We start from the raw sequence: 20,493 nt of genomic DNA, 5'->3' as shown, positions 1-20,493 counted from the left end.
CTTTGTATGTTTGAAAATCTTGTTTAATAGTATCATAATCAAAAAGTAATTTTGAATGTTCTTTAAAGATTTTCGAAAATTCACTTTTAGAACATGAAATACTATTTTTCCAACTTCTTATTTTTCGAAAATTCACTTCTTACCTCATCATCCGGGTACTCATCATCAGTGCTTTCAGCCTCAAAAGCTTTGTTCTTGGCCAACCTCGCAATGAAGCACAAATTTGCAGAGAGATCTTCATCTTCATCATCCGAGAGCAACAACCATTTGTCATCTTCAGCAAGCAATGCATGACCGGCTTCCACTTGCTTTACCAACAACATCTTCTGCTTGTAGTACTCATAGTTCCGCTTACGAGGTTGCTTGCAATCAATTGCAAAATGACCAGGAACCTTCAACTTTCTTTTCAACATGCTTGGATCCACTTGATTCACATTGATCATAACTCTTTGAATGATAGTGTTCCTTCTTAGGAAATGCACTTGTGGAAGAAGTGCGGAGATTGTTATTTGTAGGCCTCGCTTTGTAGAACTTTTTCTTGAAATGCTTAGTTACCGCGGCAAGAGCTTGATATAGTTCATTTGAAACACCATCTCTTGAAGCCATCATATCATCTCCCTCCTCATCAGATGAAGAGACAACTACCATTTGCCTTTTAAGAGCTTCAGAAAACTTCTTTTCAACAATCAATGCCAAAGGATTAGAAGATACAACTTCTGGCATTTTGTTTGATGAAGCTTTGTTTAGAACTTGATGTTCATTGAGTTTGAAGGATTCATGAAGATTATGGATGGTGAACTTGGCCAGATTTTGATGTTGCTTAATCTGTGTTCCATAATCTTCCCATTCAGGACCAAGAGCTTTGATGAATTTGATGTTTAACTCAATCTCTGATTTCTTGACATTGTTCTTCGTAAGTTCATTTATGACATTGCAGAATCTACAGTAGACAGTCTCTAGAAATTCATTTGGCAATTTGCTGAAGTTGTCAAACTCAGTCAACACATTTGTCAATCTTATTGTTGAAGTCAGGTCAGATCCTTCCATTTGTCTTGCCACCTCATCCCATATCTCCTTGGCTGTATCATAAGAATCAACAGAACCATAGATTTCATCTGGTAGTGCTTTGTAGAAGCATGATCTAGCTCTGTTATCTGCAGTTGTTCGATCTTTTTGTTCAGCATTCAAAAGATCAAGAGTGAGTATAGCACCAGTAGTGGGATGGCGATGAGCTGCAAGTCCATTAAGAATGGAATCTTTAAGTAGGTGACCATTTGGTTGACATTCCACATAGTCCATGAATCTTTTCTTCCATAGTCCATAAGAACCATGGTAGAGAACTGGAGGTCTTGTATCGGAACCCAATGCCAATGCTTCACGAGAAGCCATTTGAAAGAGATTTGTTTTGAAACTTGAAATGAATTCAGATTTGGAAAAATTTCAGAAAATGAAACGATCTTGAGATGAAGATCGTCCCAGGTGATGATCGTTTTGGAAGATCGTCCTAGAAAAAGAAAGTGAGTAAGACGATTTGAAGAAAGATCGTCTTGGTTTTAGAAAGAGTGAGACGATTTTAAGGAAGATCGTCTTGAAGAAATTTGTTGAAATTTGGCTAAGTATGGAATGAAACTGAAATTGAATTATGATTTTGTGTTTTGGAAATGGAAACTGAAATTGAATTAAGGAAATTTGAAATGAAATTGAAGAATAAAAGACTTTGGAAATGAAACGGTCTTGAATAAGATCGTTTTGGAATTTTGAAGAAGAAAATGAGACGGTCTTGTTGAAGATCGTCTTGGGTGATTGGAAAAAATTTCTAAGTATTTTTGTGAAATTTGGACAGAGTTTTGATTTGAATTTGAAGGAATTATTTTGAGCAAAACCAATCAATAATGATCAGTTACCCAGGAAGTGTGTGATTCCTAATCACAACAACTTCAATGAATCAACCACAACAAACCAACAATCAACAGACACTGAGACGATCTTGGCCAAGATCGTCCTAGAGTTAGGTAACTGAGACGATCTTGGCAAGATCGTCTTAGTTTCTGCCAAACTTTTCAAACACAAACAACCACTTATCACAACCACCACTTGCTAGAACGATCTTGTGAGGATCGTCTAACAAGCCACAACACAGAATGTATGAACAATGAAGAATCAAGCACTGAGACGATCTAGAGAAGATCGTCCTAGTGAAGATCGTCCTAAGGTCGTCTTCTTCAATAGAACACTTTGCAAAAACTCCATTGATGAATTTTAAAACTTCAATATCTTTCGATTTAGTTGGAATTAGAACTTGAAATCACTTGCAAAACGTTTGTAATTACGTCCGCAACAAATCCTTGAACAAAATTCAGCTAATAACACAACAGAATCAAAATCCAAATTTTGAGCGCTAAAAACCAAAAATTCAATCTCGAGAATTAGATCGAATTAAAACGTGAAATTCAACAGGAATACGTTTTGAGCTATAAGGAATCTATTGGTGAACAAAAATTGATGATTTCATGTGATTTGAACGATGATTGATGATGAAACAGGGACGGTTTTTGATAAACGGTTTTTTTTTGTTTTTGGATGAAAATTGAGATCAAAATCAGTTATAGATCGATATCAAAGTGATGTTTTGCTCTGATACCACATGATATAACACGATTTCTGCTCTGGATTCAATCTCAACAATGGCGGATCAAGTGTGTGTGTTTAGCGTGTGTGACTTCTAGAGAGAGAGAGAGAGATTGGAACGAGTTGTATTATTAAGTGTGTGTAAAAATGAATCAAAGGCTTATGATTTCTAATGTGTTGAGGGTATTTATACTCTAATTCTATAATTATCCTTATTGTCATATCTAACCCCTCAACATTAGAAATCATTTCACCATATCTTAACAACAATTAAGTCCACTAACTTAAATTACAATTTATCACTATTTTTGGATTTCTAACACCGATGAGTTCTAACCCCGGAGTATTCAATTCTTTCATTAGATAGTAAGGGTATTTTGAGTGATGATGGTTTCGTGCAAATAGGATGGAGGGAGTAAAGTCGAAAAGCGAGAGGTTACGGTGATATGTTGTGAGAAAAGGGTTAAAAGAAATGATACCCTTCCCTAAATTCTCAAATCGCCAGGTGAAACAAATTTCTATCGGATGTCATTTGTTGATATCTAGATAAAGACTTCATGGACCCAGTGAAACAATGCACATCTTTACCTAACCACTCAAGTGTTTCTTAACAAATACTTGTTTCATTTCTCACGGAGATTTTCACATTTCTATTGACTCTTCATTTGGAAGATGTTGATATTGAAAACGGACGACATTCTGCTCCAGTCCCCCCCGACTTCATTTGATCACGTTGTGTCTAGAGCTATCTTGATCAATCATTAATTTGATTATTATTCATTTCTTTAAGACACATTCGAGTCATATCTTTGTGATATTATTGCTTATCTATGTGATATAGCCGGAACATTTGTAGTGATATCTTAATTGGTATTCCACGATGATCAAATGGAAATCCTACCAATGCTAACATCTTTTCCAACGTTGAACGTAGGTCTCATAATTAGAGTTATGTGATTATTGAGTGAACGAGAAGTCTAACAGTGACCTCGGATTTTACTTAAAAGTCTTTAAGGATAATAGATTGTGGTTATCGAACGTTTTGGCTGTACTAACCATGATTTATATTCTTTAAAGCAATCTCGTGGTTGAAAAGCTGCAGACCGAACTATGTTAGAATATTACTTTGTGCTTGTCTCAATGATACATAGGAAATCCGAAAAATGTGACACATTTATATCGGTCATTTCATTAATCCTTTTGATTTTTGAATATGTTAACGGATCATTCTTATCCGGTTTTCATTTCTCATCTCACAAACACAAAAACCACCAACACCATTCTATAACATTTGTATCAACAACTTCAACCTTACATTTTAGTTACCCTTAGGATTTTTTGGGTTGGGCTAATGGTTTAGGTTGATACGTTGATGGTTGATATTTCTCCATGTGAATCTCGTTTTAGTTTGTCATATTTCTTTTCTCAATCAATGTTTGCATAATGACATTGGTTCCCAACTTTGTCATTATGAGGGGGAGAAAAAGATTATGATTGATTGAGAAAGAAAATTTTGAGCTTGATTTATGCAAATCATGGAGTTAGTGTGAAAAGGTTGTATTGTTTGGGTGTATTGAAGATGAAGTTGAGAAAGAATAATTAGATTTCAGTCAATTGAGCTAAGATTTTCACAGTTCTTGACTTGACAAAACTGAGATGATTACAAAGATAAGAATAAGACCAAAGAGGAAAGGATATTATCTCAAGATGGAACAAATGTACAAAGATGCTCCCAAATGTTTATACTCATGGATTAAGAGGGAGCATGACTATTTCATAAGAAATTTATTCAAATTTCATTCAAATGTTTACTCTCCAAAGTGTTCAAGTTAAGGTGACAAAGATCAAAGCTACAAAAAATTGAAAGATTGATTGGATGATTCAAGACAAAGATGTAAAGCTTCAAAAGAGTCTTCATCAACATATTTCATTCAAGATTTTCAAAGTCATACAATAACACTTGTTCAAGAAGCTCCAATGCATACATCAAGAGGGAGAGTATAAGTTCATGATACTTCATTCTAAGAAGATTTTTTTTTTTGAATTTCACTCAAGAATCGAAGATTGAAGAATCAAAGCCAAGTTTATACCTTCCGCATCTCAAAAGACAACTCTGATTCATAGTTCAACAATCTTCAAAGAATCAAGAAAGAACACACACTTATTCTCTGTTCAAAAAGAACATTGAGAATCTCTTCATGATTTAACTTCAAGAAGTCCAAGACCAAGATTGAATCAAGTTCTCCAAATACTTGTTTCAACAAACCAATTGTCTTCACCAACGGGCTCATCAAATATATTCCTACAAGACAAGATTAACACGTACTTCATTCATTACAATATATCACTAAGGGGGAGAATGTTAGAAATCCAAAAATAGTAATAAATTGTAATTTAAGTTAGTGGACTTACTTGTTGTTAAGTCATAGTGAAATGATTTCTAAAGTAGATGGTGTAGATGTGATAATTAGGATAATTGTATAGTTTGACTATAAATATCCCTCAACACCTTAGAAATCAGAAGCCTTTTTCCCCATTTCATTTCATTCCTGTAATTACACACTTAATCCCAATCTTTCCCCTCTCTCTCTCTCTCTCTCTCTAGAAACACACACTAAAACACCAAGAACACACACAAATCCACCGTTGAATATGTGAATTCGAGGCTCAAATCGTGTTAATTACACTTTAAATCATGCTTCCAGTGGTTCCCCTGTGGTTAGTCTTACTGAATTACCCTGTGCGGCATTAATGTCTTCCGAGAATGTATTTTCTATGAAGAATATGATGTCTGAATTAATGGAATCCGGAGTCACTAATAATATCTCTCATGACTGTGATGAAACTGATAGTGATGATCTGATGGCAATGATTGCAAAAACGTTCAACCGTTTTAAAGCAAGAGCCAACAGACCCACTGGACAACATGCACCCAGTTCCTCTACTTACAAGGCTAATCTGACATGCTTGTAGTGTGGTAGAAAAGGTCATTTCATGAAGGAGTGCAAGTCCAATCAATTTGTATCCCAGTCTGGTCCATCTACTTCTTATAACAAGCCTGATGATAGCGACAAGTTAAAATACAAAACGCTTAAGGCTCAAATTGCTTTCATGTCTACAGAAAATGATAAAAATCAATGCATGGTTGTTGAAGAGAAGTGGGTTCCCTCTGATGACTCATCAGTTGATGATGAAGAGGAAAGAGATTGTTGTTATATGGCTCTGGTTGATCAGGAGCATCTGGTGAAAGAAGATGTCACATCTGGAAGATGGGTGGACATTGTAATCAAAAAGGTAATTGATAATGATAAGGAGGTTGATCCTGAACTGAAATTGGACATTGCTGAAGCTCTAAACTCTGATTTAATTTTTGTTGAAACTGTTCGATCTGAAATGACAAATAATTTTGAAACAGATTTCTCTGAAATGTCAAATTTACAATCAAAGTTAAAAGAACTTCAAGATATTGAATTGGCCTTTAAAGCACAAGTTTTGGTCACTGAACAACTGGTACAAGAAAAACATGACCTGGAAATAATCTTAGAAAAAGAAAAACGGGTAATTAAATCATGGCTTGAAACTAGAAAGCCATATGATGCTGGGGTTAATCAATTTTCATCTCAAAAACATGCCTATTTAGATGGAAATACCCATGTTGCAGCTTTAATTACTGTAACGTTTACCAGAAGAATCAAACCCAGTACCATTTTTGATGAACCCAAGACCCCCAAAACTAGTGTTATTCCACCAGTTCAGTTTTCTGAGGTCAAGACTGGAGCACCTCAGATGAATGCTCCAGTCAAGAAGGTCAAGCAGAATAAACCTTTGCCTCAATCCACTTCTAAAGAACCCCTGGTTCAGAAAAAGAAGAATGTTGCCATACCCAAGCCTAAAGTCCAGTAATCTGGAAAGGCTCAGGTTTCATCTAAAGAAACAATTTTGTTAAGGTTGGAGAGTCAATTTCAACTATTGGCTCGTCAGGTTCAAAGCTGTAATGCAAGATTAAACAACTTTGAGGGTACTTCATTTGGCCCAAAACAAAATTCCAAACCTTTTTTAAAGACGGATAAAAATGTTGCTCTTGTTGAGAAAAACAAGAAAAAGGTTTCAAAACTGTCAACTCCAGTAGTCTTTTCAACTAAGACTACTATTGAAGAAAGTGAACTCAACCAGATACCTTCGGGATCCATATGGCAGGATCTAAGGAACCCATCGCCCAAGACTAACTAATTAATCTGGTGGATGTGTAGGGCGATCGAAAGAAATATATTTGGTATCTTGACAGCGCAGCTGGCAGGATGATGACCGGATGTAAGACCCTACTAGAGGAGTTCGTGATTTCTGATGGACCCTCCATTACTTTTGGAAATGATGGCTCTGGAAAGACTGAGGGATTTGGTGTCCTGAATAATGGTCAAGTCAAATTCAGACGGGTGGCTTATGTTAATGGTTTGAAATATAACCTGATAAGTGTGAGCCAACTGTGTGATGATGGCTACCAGGTGTTGTTTAACATCTCTCAAGGCATTGTATTTAATAAGGATTGGAAGGTAGTCTTGATTGCTCCCAAAAAAGGGAATGTGTATGTGATGGATATGGAAAGCTCTCCTTTAGAGCAGTGTTTCTATACCAAGGTTGATGAAGTCACAAAGTGGTTATGGCACAAAAGGTTATCCCATTTAAATTTCATAAATATTAATAAGTTGTCTAGAAAACAACTTGCATATGGGATACCTTCTGTTTCCTTCAAAAAGTAAAGGCCATGTCCAGGATGTGAGATGAGAAAGCAGAAACGTGCCAGTTTCAAGACTAAGTAGAATTTTAGCATATCTGAACCTCTTCATATGCTTCATATTGATCTCTTTGGTCCAGTGAATGTTCAGACTTGTGCTGGTAAAAGATATACCCTGGTAAAAGAGTTTTAGAATCATCACCATCTCAACCCAAGAGGAAGGCCACTGAAGAAGCGGAGGGACATGCTGATAAGAGAATGACCTAACTCTTTTATCATTTACATGTACCTGTATTTCTTTTATTATAAAGTTGTAATTTTCTACCAGTTGATGTCTGTATATATAAGTTGCAAGCTTTAAATTCACAAGTATATGATCAGATTAAGTCTAGCAAATTAAAATGTATAAACTAGGAACACTGATGATCTATAAAGTGTTCTCCAGTAAATGAACTTTAGACTTAGTCAAAATTTCAAGTAGTTTTCAAGCACAAACTTGTATAGATAGAAGCTTGAAAGTCCTTGCATAATTTCTAAACAAATAGGGGGAATCACTCCAGACGAGAGTACTGGAGCCCTCTGAAGATTTGTCCAGAAATTATGAGAAGACCAATGAACCTTTTACTTGTACAGGAATCTGGATTCCACCAGATTGGTTCATTGAACTTCACTCCAGTCAAGATCTCTCCATTGATAAACATTCTCACTGAAATCTGAAGAAAGAAGACTGACAAATGGCGAAGCCCACTGATAGTTTTACCAGATCTCCTGACTGGAGTCCTTGTCAGTGTTCTAGACCTTACAAGTCTGAACAATGATTACGAGGATTTGACTTTATGCCTTTATATGCTTTTATCCGGACAACTCAATTGTCCTTTGTTAAAAGCCTTACACGCGTGTAAAGTTGGTATGTTAAATAGATGACAGGTCACTATCAAGTGACTTTATTCTTGTACTTTAACCAATACATTTAAGGAATTAAAGTTGTTTCCTTAAATGCATGTAACCATATTTGTACGGCAAAAAATATTATATTATTATAAATACAAAGTCATTTCCCTCATCCAAATCACTTTTGCAATTTGGTGTGTTTGCTTAAATACTCTCGATCTTAACAATTATACTTCACAACTTTAAGTATTTCGATCAAGGAGTTTATTTAGCAAATATAGATCACTTGTAGTTCATAAGGTTGTTTAGATACTTACTTTGTAATATCTTGGTTCCGCAATAACCTTGTATTTTATTTAACATCAATAAATATACACTTGAAAATTACATTTGTGTTCCACCATTTACATACTTGTTTACTTATTTATTGCTTAAGTCTTTATTGCTTTATTTATATACTTGCATTTATATTATAAGCAATACTAGTCTAATCTATTGCATACTTGACCTAGTTATTCTACACTTGTGGGTTAAACCATCGAGTGAGGAACTTTACAGTATCTTGGGTCTTAGTCTTGAGCCATTCGGAATACAGTGGCCCAAAATCGATTTACGTAGTTAAAAAGTTGCCTTTACGGTCGTTAAATGAATTATAGTGAATTATTAGTGAGTTTTCATTTAATTTCAAGTGTGTTTTTGTGCCATTAATTGGAGTTTTTTGTGTTAATTCACTATATATTATCATTAGGAAGGTATCTTGGATATTAAGGCTCGGTGTATTATCAATCTAGTGGCCTCAAATCGATTTACGTAGTTAAAAAGTGGCCTTAACGGCCGTTAAATGAATTATTATTGAGTTTTCACTTATTTCAAGTGTTTTTTGTGAAATAACTTGAATTTTTTTTTGTGTGTGTCAAATCACTATATGTTATCATGTTGGAAGGTATTTTGGGTCTTAGTCTCGAGTCATTAGCAATCTAGTGGCCCAAAATCGATTTACGTAGTCAAAAAGTGACGTTAACGGCCGTTAAATGGATTATAGTGAATTATTAGTGAGTTTTCATTCATTTTTAAGTGTTTTTTGTGTAATAACTTGAGTTTTTTGTGTTAATTTACTAGATACTATCATTAGAAAGGTATCTTAGGTCTTATGGCTTGGTTTATTAATTATATAGTGGACCAGAATTGATTTACGTAGTTAAGAAGTGACCTTAACGACCGTTAAATGAATTATCAGTGAGTTTTCACTTATTTAAAGTATTTTTTGTGAAACAATTTGGGTTTTTTGTGTGTTAATTCACTAGATATTTTCATTAGGAAGGTACTTTAGGTCTTAAGGCTGGATGTATGATGTGTAAAAATCTAGTTAAATTAAAATCTAGAAATACTTCGTACCAATTACTACACACAATCGGGCAGTGGACCCGTTCGTATGCAATATAGTTTAAAGTAAGTCCAGGATCATTCCATAGAGACTAATAAAAAGCAAGCGAGTTTTAAGTAGTTAAGAAAAGGTTGGATATTTGGACTCCCGTCACTTGAATTTTTTTGAAAAGTTAGTTTAATGAAAAAGGATTAGAAATTCCGAAGAATTTATCGAAAAGAGAATTTTTTTATATCAATAAAGATTAAAGGATCATCCACTTTCGACTCTATGATACATTAACTCCGGTTGCATTTAAATTAAGACCCAATCCAAATATGTTGAGAAGTAACCTAGATTTGAAAAAAGGAACTCACTTGGTGGCCAACAAGCTTATAACTCTATTCAATTCCATTAACTAACTAGATCAATTGTAGAAAACCGGCACCACTAACGTTGAATAAGATTTACCCTAATTAATTAATTAATTAATTTGTTTTGGCTAAGTATTAACAATTATGCCTATTTGAAATTAATGTGACACCATCAACTATTAACCCCAATTAACAAATCGTTTCCTATAATTACTCTGTCGTTTACTATCACTCCATGACTAGCACCAATTACTCATAGACAAATAATTAAAATCATACTTATGTACTTCCGACACAATCGACAAAGCATATAAATATCACCAACAAACATAATAATATTGAACAAGAAAACAAGAAAACGATTCATTAAGATCACGACACAACGTTAATGAAAATCAACTTGGATTAAAAACTATACAACCATTGTCTTAGTATCACTTCATCTCAGTGGATGATGAAGGTATTTAGCTAGACATAATTATAAATAAATCACAAATAGCAAAAGAAAGAGTAAACATCTTGTACCAAAGTGTGAAAGACAATGAAAAGCTAAGAAAATCGATGTTTGAATGCCTTGAATCCCTCGAGCAACCCTTAGAACTTGAAGAACGTAAAAGCTGCTAAAAAGTGCCTCAAAGAACCCTAAAATCGACTGGAAGTGAATATGTCTTGAATGGGAGGGTTTTGGTCTTGTATTTATAATAAAATCTAAAAAAAAAACTGCTGACCTAGTTTGTGCGCCGCACAGAAGGGCTGTGCGTCGCACAGAGTGTCAGAACTTGCGAAACTTGGTATTTTTCAACTCGTCTTCACTCGTACTCATCCAAGAACCATCCTAATGCATCTTTTAACCTTCCAAATGCCATTTCTAATCATTGTACCTGTTCTAAGCCTGAAATCACTAACAATACCATCAAAGCACCGAATATACATGTAATTTGCACATAATTAAGCTTAAAACGACTTAGAAACGATATGGGAAGGTATATATAAATGGACATATCAAATTCCCCCATACTTAAACCTTGCTTGTCCTCAAGCAAATTCAGATTTCAAAACATTCATTCCTTTGGTTTTCGATTGCAAAACATGACAATAATCAAAAAGAAGCTAAACCACGATAGTTAGAAAACAAATTAGAATGGTTAAGCAATTTAATCTTAAATGAAAAATCGAAATGTTTGACAATATTTGAATTATTCACAAGTCTCAAAAACACGACTAAGCACTTTAATCAAATGAAAGAAGAACATCTCAATTAACTTTCTCCAACTAACAAACTATTGGGTTGAAATATTGTATCAATCACTCAAAGTCTAGTCGTGATGCATATATTTTAAGCATAGGTTAGTACTAGAATCGTTCCTTCATCGTTATGGCGCAAGCACCATATAACGTCTATCAAAAGAGGTAATTAACGGTTGTAATGTACAATTCTGGAGGCTTACAAGGGTCATTAACAATGTGTATGGAAATTTTGGGATATAATTGCTGTTAAAAAGAAATAACACAACAATTAACAAAGTTTTACATTATAGTCTAGTCCAACACAACCCATATCACTAGTTGTCATCTATCCAAAGCCCAAAAGACGTTATCCCGACACTACTCCCCAATAGAATGATAAAAAACCGACACCATTGTGGTGTATGACATTCAAAACGCCTTCTAACGACCATAACATACCACTATTGGCTTTAACGAATCAACAATTTAAGAACATTTTAGTTGGTTTAAACAAACGTACCAATTCAAACTCCAAATATTTAACAATTGTTGGTTTAATTTAACTTACCAACTTCCTTTGATTTGACAAAAATGAGGGAAATACCAACTGACAGTCCAAGTTGGTTTTTCTTTAATTTTGTTTTCTTTTTTTTTTATAAATATTTCTGTTTTTCAATCTTTTTAATGAAATACTTTTACCCTGCCTAATTGGTACCCCATTTTTATAATCTTTGAAACATGTTGACAAATCATAACTCTTACTAATTAGAATAATCTAGATTTTACTCGAACTTATGACAAAATCAATCTACCCCTAATAAACGGAAATATACCAACCCGACACAACCACGACAACCCCAAATCATTCAACTAGTATAGGCAACTAATGACCAACCAGGGATTTCGACTATCAGTATGGCGAGGATAAGTTACATTTTTAAGTGGATTTAAACAAACGAAAAGGCTAGGCTCAACAAGTTTTTTAAGTGTATCTTGCAATGAAAATGAATGCAAACAAAAGGGTTTAAACAAAGGATATTCACTAACCAATATGATTAGCTACTAAGCACATTAACAAAACATGCACATAATAATCTTTTACGAAACAAAAGGTGAAAATACAAAGAACAAGGGTTTAATCCTACATTTACCTCTTTATCATTTAGCAACCACGGGACGATCAACTAGGACAAGTTCTAGAATCAACGAAATCACCGGAACACTCATATCAAAGAAAGAATAATCGGAAATGGAATAGATTAACCTCAAACTTGCACATCATAGTTCAAAGTTCAAAATAGAACCCTTATTCTTGAATAAATCCAAAAGCCTATGAGAGGGACAAATTTACAAGACCAACCAAACCAAAACCGTAAACACCTAGCCAATCTATAAATGATTCAAGAATCTCACATATTTGGTATTTTGGGATAGAAGTGTGCTAGTCATGTAATCAATCCAGAAGGGATTTGCCTAATTAATCATTCAAAACACATTTCACACTTTTAAAAGTTTTAACCAAGGGAACATATAGTTTAATTACTAATATGATTAAATCTTATATGACAAAAGTAATTAAACTACAAGGACAAGCAATCAAAAGTTCAAAAAGTCTCAAAAATCACCCAACTTTTTCCTATTTACCTCTCCCCCCATAGTTGAGTTGTACATTGCCCTCAATCTACAATAAGCTAAAGACAATCTATGGGAAATAGGTAAAAGCAAAAATAAAAGAAGAGAAAAGATCATGAGAACTTGCCGGATGTTTGGAAATGTTCTTATGCTTGGTAGAATCGTCCAAAATGAAATGGCGCTGAACTTACTGCCAACATATGCACATGAATCGCTACCTTTCTAAAATGCATAAAACACAACCAAAAGAGAAACTAAAACATTAACATTAGAACATTAACTCAAGAAATTTCCAAACCATCCCCCAGACTTGTTGTTCAACCATACAACACCAAATATCTAAACTAAAGACAGAAAAGTAAATTGTTTAAGCGCCAACAAAGGCGATTACAAACCAAATGAAATAAAAACTAAAATGAAAAGTGTATTCCAACACGTCCAAAGTTCCAAGATGAACCAATATAATCATGATGACTCAATGCCCATGGAATCCGGCACCGCCATCTCACCATCAACAACTCATCAACCAATAAACTATAGAAATCATGGAGGAGGAAAACATGAAGGAACACCATCTGCCCCATCCGGATCACATGACTCAGTATTAACCAAGCAGTAGCATCTCCTTCCCCTGTACCAGTCGCAAGTCCAAGTAATGATCCAGCTAGTCAACAAACAGGCCCAAGAGACTTACTATGGGTCACCATGGTGAGAGCAGATGTCAAGTAAAATTAAAGCCCATCTTGAAATTTGGAAGCCCAAGTAGCCACACGTTTTATTTTTATGTTCTGCAACTTTGTTAGTTTTTAGTTGAACTTTTCAATATTAGTTTTTATTTTTACCTATTATGTCGGATAGTGGGCAGTTGTGAGGCCCATCTTTTATTTGTATTCACTTTGGAAATCGAGGGCGGATTTTATTTTTTTTTTCCAAAGTGTGATAGGTCCCAACGTATCAATGAGGATAAAAACTGACTGCTAACAAGAAAAGAACGATATAGCAACGAATTAAACAATATACAGTCACACCAATTATCCAACTCGAAGAGCATAACCCAATTTGAATACACGCTACAGATTCACCACGTATGTACAAATTGGTCTTCCAAGATCACCTTCTAAAATTGGTTAAGTTTTAGAATAGCATTGGAAAATAAACTGAAACATGTAACTTACTCCAAGAAAAAAAATCCGCCCTCGATTTCCAAAGTGAATACAAATAAAAGATGGGCCTCACAACTGCCCACTATCCGACATAATAGGTAAAAATAAAAACTAATATTGAAAAGTTCAACTAAAAACTAACAAAGTTGCAGAACATAAAAATAAAACATGTGGCTACTTGGGCTTCCAAATTTCAAGATGGGCTTTAATTTTACTTGACATCTGCTCTCACCATGGTGACCCATAGTAAGTCTCTTGGGCCTGTTTGTTGACTAGTTGGATCATTACTTGGACTTGCGACTGGTACAGGGGAAGGAGATGCTACTGCTTGGTTAACATCCTCCCCTTCTTCAGAAAAGTTTGCCCTCAAACTTGGCAATGGATATGATGGATCATAAAAAGGTTGAAGATCGGCCACATTAAAAGTAGCGGACACCCCATAATCACCTGGTAGATCCACCTTGTAGGCATTGTCGTTGACCTTGCCAATGATACGAAATGGACCATTAGAGCGTGGGCTCAATTTAAAACGACGTTTGGAGGGAAAACGCTCTTTCCGCAAGTGAATCCAAACAAGGTCGCCAGGCTGAAATAAAATATGTTTGCGACCTTTATCACGCCGATATTTCAACAATTCATTGTTCTTTTGAATCTTGTCTCTAACCTGCTCGTGAATGCGCTTAACATCTACTGCTAGCTCACTGCCCTCACTACTGAACTTGTGTGTAGTGTCTAACACTGCAAGATCAAGAGGTGTAGTAGGCTGCATACCATACACAATCATGAAGGGGCTCAAACTTGTTGTTTTATTCGGGGTACTGTTGTATGCAAATTCAGCCCTAGGTAGTAACTCTTCCCATTGCCTGAGTTTAGTTTTGATTAATGCGCGCAATAAAGAGCCCAAGGTTCGGTTGGTGACCTCCGTTTGACCATCTGTTTGTGGGTGATGAGAAGTACTGAATTTAAGTTGAGTACCCAACTTACGCCACAAAGTTAACCAGAAGTGACTAAGGAACTTCACGTCACAATCACTAACAATGGTCTTAGGAACCCCATTAAGACGGACAATCTCCCTGAAATAAAGGGTAGCTACCTGTACAGCATCATAAGTGGTATGGCAAGCCACAAAATGTGCCATTTTAGAAAACCGGTCTACAACAACCATGACCGAGTCCTTCTGCCTCTGTGTACGAGGTAAACCCGTAATGAAATCGAGACTGACATCCTCCCAAAGGTGCAAAGGGACCGGTAAAGGCAAATACAAACCATGTGGTGAGGAATGACTCTTCGCATGATGACAAGGTAGACAACGACGAACATAATGTTCCACATCACGTGGTAACCTAGGCCAAAAAAAATGAACTTGTAACATCATCGTAGTTTTGTCGATACCTTGGTGACCAGCAAGTCCACCCTCATGTCCCTCTTTAATCAGCATGATGCGAAGACTTGAACGGGGAATACACAGCTTGTTTTGTCGAAATAAAACCCATTATAAACATGAAAAGCTCCCACAGCATGCATTTGTGATGAAACAAATATCTGACCAAAGTCCTTGTCATGAGCATACTCATCCTTAATAGTTTCAAAAGCCACAATGCGAGGATGTAAAGAATTCAACAGTGAGTACTTTCTTGATAAAGCATCAGCTCCCTTATTAAGTTTTCCAGACTTGTGTTTGATTCTAAAATCAAAAATCTGAAGAAACTCGACCCATTTAGCATGCCTCGGTTGAAGTTTATGTTGCCCTTGAATATACTTAAGTGCTTCATGATCCGAGTGTAAAATAAACTCTTTGGACACCAAGTAATGTTGCCAATGATCCAATGCTCGAATGATGGCATAGAACTCTTTGTCATAGGTAGAGTATCTTCGTTTGGCTTCATTTAATTTCTCACTAAAGTATGCAATGGGTCGCCCTAATTGAGTTAATACGGCGCCAATACCCACTCCAGATGCATCGCATTCCACCTCAAAAATCTCTGCGAAATTGGGTAAAGCCAAAACTGGAGCTGATGATAATAGAGATTTTAGCTCTTCAAATGCACTCTGAGCTTGCGGTGTCCAATGGAACTGCTTATACTTGGTGATTTCTGTCATAGGGGCTACTATAGTACTGAAATTACGAACAAAACGACGATAAAAAGAGGCGAGCCCGTGAAAGCTACGGACCTGTTGGATCGATTGGGGGACTGGCCAGTCACGTATGGCTTGTACCTTACGTTCATCCACACATATTCCCTGCCCAGAAACTAGATAGCCAAGAAAAGTAACTTGCTCTACAAAAAATTCACATTTATCCATATTTCCATACAGCTTCTCCCGATCCAACACAGTAAATAATTGTTGCAAATGATTTTGATGCTCAACGACTGATGAACTATACACAAGAATATCATCAAAATAGACTACAACAAATCGACCCATAAAAGGTTGACGTACCTGATTCATGAGTCTCATGAAAGTGCTAGGAGCATTGGACAGACCGAAAGGCATAACAAGCCAATCATATAACCCTTCTTTAGTTTTGAATGCAATCTTCCATTCATCTCCTTCAGATATGCGAATTTGATGATAGCCACTTCTCAAATCGACCTTGGAAAACACCGTAGCACCATTTAATTCATCCAATAGGTCATTCAAACGCGGGATAGGAAAACGGTACTTGATTGTGATTTTGTTAATAGATCGGCTATCCATACACATACGCCATTCCCCATTTTTCTTGGGTACAAGTATAGTAGGCACGGCACAAGGACTTAAGGATTCACGGATAAGCCCTTTATTTAGAAGGCCTATAACTTGTTTCCTTATCTCTTCCATCTCTTTAGGATTAACTCTATATGCAGGTTTATTGGGCAATATTGCACCTGGTATAAAATCAATCTTATGCTGAATTGTACGCAATGGAGGGAGACCAGATGGAATCTCAGTGGGGAAAACTTGCTGATAGGATTGGAGTAATGGTTGGGCGAGTGGGTGAACTGCTACTGCTTTATTCTCAGGTTCAACCTCGTCACAACCCATTAAAATGAATTCTTTGATGTGCTCATACTAATGGAGGTCGGCTTTGAGCAATGTACTTAGAGGAACAGGGGGGATGGGTGACTGAGTGTTTGGAGTGATAGGTGTTTGGACTATTTTGCGGTCTCGGTGAGTGAAAGAATAGGTATTTCGATATCCATCATGGACGGTACGGCGATCAAACTGCCATGGGCGTCCTAAAAGTACATGACAAGCATCCATAGGCAAAATGTCGCACCAAATCTCATCTGCATAATACTTACCAATACTGAACGCCAAAAGAACCCGGTGTGTTACTCGAATTCCCTTTCCCTGATTCAACCATTGAATGACATAAGGTGACGGGTGAGGTTCCATGGTCAGACTTAGCTTGCTCACCATGGTTTGGGATGCAACATTTGTACAACTACCACCATCGATAATGACCGTGCAAATCTTATGGGTGACCGTGCATCTTGTGTGAAAAATTGCTTCCCTCTGAACTGTTTCTTCTCGATCAGATACACTTTGGAGTGCTCTGCGAATCACTAGACACTCCCCCTCATCGGGTCCAACTAATTCCTCGCATACATCCCTACTAACAGATGAATCACCATGATCTTCAGTAAGAAATTCGTATCCTGTTGCATCTTCAAAATCAGCTAGAGTCACAACTCTTTTGTTGGGACACTCAGCTGCAATATGTCCAAGACCTTGACACCGAAAACATCTACGTGGTGCCCTAGGTGGAGGATCAATGATTGGTGTATTTGTTGGGGTTGTAGTGGTTGACTTAGGGTTTACAGGTGGGATTGTTTTAGAAGGTAACATGTTTTTTGGATTGGACTTAAAGCTTGGGTTGGAACGAAAATTAGGCTTAGCATAATCTGTTTTATTTTTGGTCTTTTGTTGTAAGTCAACCTTGTGGGCTAGTATGGTCAATTCAGCAACTGTTTGGTACGAATGTAATTCTACAATGTTAGCTATTCTGGGTTCCAAACCTCCTAAATAACGTACCAATGTTTGCGGGTCATCCTCGGGTATATCACACTTCATGATCAAATATTCGAACTCTCGGGAGTAATCTTCAGCAGTTCCCGTCCCCATTTTTAGAGAGTGTAATTGAGCAAAACTAGATTGCAAGTGATAGGAAGGCAAGAATTTCTGTTTCATTTTATCTTTCATTTTTGGCCAAGTACGAATCTTTTCCTTTCCTTGCCTCTCCCGTTTCAAACATATGTTAGACCACCATGTTGATGCATATTTGCGGAGCTTGAGAGCCACAATTTTCACCTTGTTGTCATCCGATGTTTGCTTATAATCAAAAACCCTCTCTACCATACGTAGCCATTCTACAAACTCGTCGGGGTCCGACTTGCCAGCATACTCAGGTATGTCGACTTTAATATCGTTTGGATGCCAACTGCCTGCTTGATCTCTGTTTCTATTAACTCCCGATTCACCGGTAGCCCGAAAACTGTCATCGCCATCCTTTTCTTGATTCTGGTTAATAATTATCTCCTGAATTTGTTGTTGTATAGTTTGCATCTGCTGCGCCATTTCCTTTTTATCGGCTTCTAATGTTTCGAGAATCTTCTTCAACTCTACACTACTTCTGGTATCCATGGCTCTGATACCAAGATGATAGGTCCCAACGTATCAATGAGGATGAAAAACTGACTGCTAACAAGAAAAGAACGATATAGCAACGAATTAAACAATATACAGTCACACCAATTATCCAACTCGAAGAGCACAACCCAATTTGAATACATGCTACAGATTCACCACGTATGTACAAATTGGTCTTCCAAGATCACCTTCTAAAATTGGCTAAGTTTTAGAATAGCATTGGAAGATAAACTGAAACATGTAACTTACTCCAAGAAAAAAAATCCACCCTCAATTTCCAAAGGGAATACAAATAAAAACTAATATTGAAAAGTTCAACTAAAAACTAACAAAGTTGCAGAACATAAAAATAAAACGTGTGGCTACTTGGGCTTCCAAATTTCAAGATGGGCTTTAATTTTACTTGACAACTGCTCTCTCACCATGGTAACCCATAGTAAGTCTCTTGGGCCTGTTTGTTGACTAGCTGGATCATTACTTGGACTTGCGACTGGTACAGGGGAAGGAGATGCTACTACTTGGTTAACTCTCAGAATACAAATCCCCACCAGGAACAATGTTAGGCGTACCCATGGTAGATCGACCACCAGCCTCATCCCCTATCGGTGTAGAATAACTAAAGAAATCACCTCCATAACGAGGTGCACCAGTATACATACCAAAACCGGTGGACTGAGTAGTTGGATCAAAAGTTGGTGGCTGGTAACTACACTGCTCCTGCTGATATCCCTGCTGAGGGAAAAAGAAATCAAAAGCACGCTCACTAGGGGGCATGATCTCGGGAGGAGTGTAGCTAACAAACTCGGGACGCTAAGGCTCGGGAAGATGACTATGATCCTGTATATGCTGCTCCCGAAGCTGCCTTTCCTAGAAGGGACGGTAATGCTCATGCTGGTCTACAACTCGATGAAGCATACCAATCATCGAGCGAGTGTGATCAAGAACCAAGTCCATAGCCCCCTGCAAACCAAAGATATGACCCTGCATGGCAGATAAATCAAAAGTAGAAGATGAGGAAGAAGCACCACCAGTGAACCGAGGCTCACTGGTACCGTCATCCCGACGCCTCCTCTTATCGTGTCTCTGCTCCTCCTCAATGGCACCAACAAAAGTATCACGGTTATTAACCGTGACAATCAAACCAGCCCGTCTCAAATCCTCCAAACCAAATGGTACACACGGTGTCTGATTAAGTCCCCTACTCAGCCTCACCTTATCCAAATTCAACATCCCCGAAAATCAAAGAGATGTAATTCTCACAGAAAAGATCAGGATCTCGGTGAGTAGTCATGTAACGTGCCAAAACATAGGGAGCACATGCATAACGGTATGCTCCCCCCTCCTTAAATAATCGCATAAGCCAAACATCCTGCGGTGTGACCTTATCAGCATGGTCACCTCGAGCTAAGATACAATGCGTGGTTATCTTATGCAAGACACGCATTAATGGATCGACAATCTCAGTATGCCGACTGATAGACGACCTCACATCACCGGTACCTCCAATCTCTCTCCATTACTCATGAACAGTCTTATCCTCATCAAATCCAGAAACACCTTTATCAGACACCCCATTACACAGAAAATCATAACCATCAATATCTGACAAAGACCGTTCACCCAACATCCCCGTCAAATTAGCAAATTCAGGCACAGAACAGTGCCTTTGAATCCCACCAGCCCTAAAGGATAACCTTCATCGTGTTAAACTCATTCCCGATCAACCTAGTGTCTACCCGAATCATACTCAAGAAGTCTAAGCACCACTCTCGAACAGGTGGATAATCACAATCAAGAGCCTCCAACCACATATTATAAGACTTAATCTTACCATTGGAATTCCGATAC

General features: G+C 36.9%; 1 pseudogene; it reads right to left on the bottom strand.

Annotated features, from left to right (window-relative positions):
- Positions 1 to 14,221: 14,221 nt before the first annotated feature.
- On the bottom strand, positions 14,222 to 18,639 carry LOC122610353 (annotated as a pseudogene).
- Between the last annotated feature and the right edge of the window lie 1,854 nt (positions 18,640 to 20,493).

Source organism: Erigeron canadensis, chromosome 8 (assembly GCF_010389155.1).
Source record: "Erigeron canadensis isolate Cc75 chromosome 8, C_canadensis_v1, whole genome shotgun sequence".
In the NCBI taxonomy this organism is placed as follows: Eukaryota; Viridiplantae; Streptophyta; class Magnoliopsida; order Asterales; family Asteraceae; genus Erigeron; species Erigeron canadensis.
The sequence above is the reverse complement of the archived record's forward strand: the minus strand, read 5'-3'. Positions and strand labels throughout refer to the sequence as shown.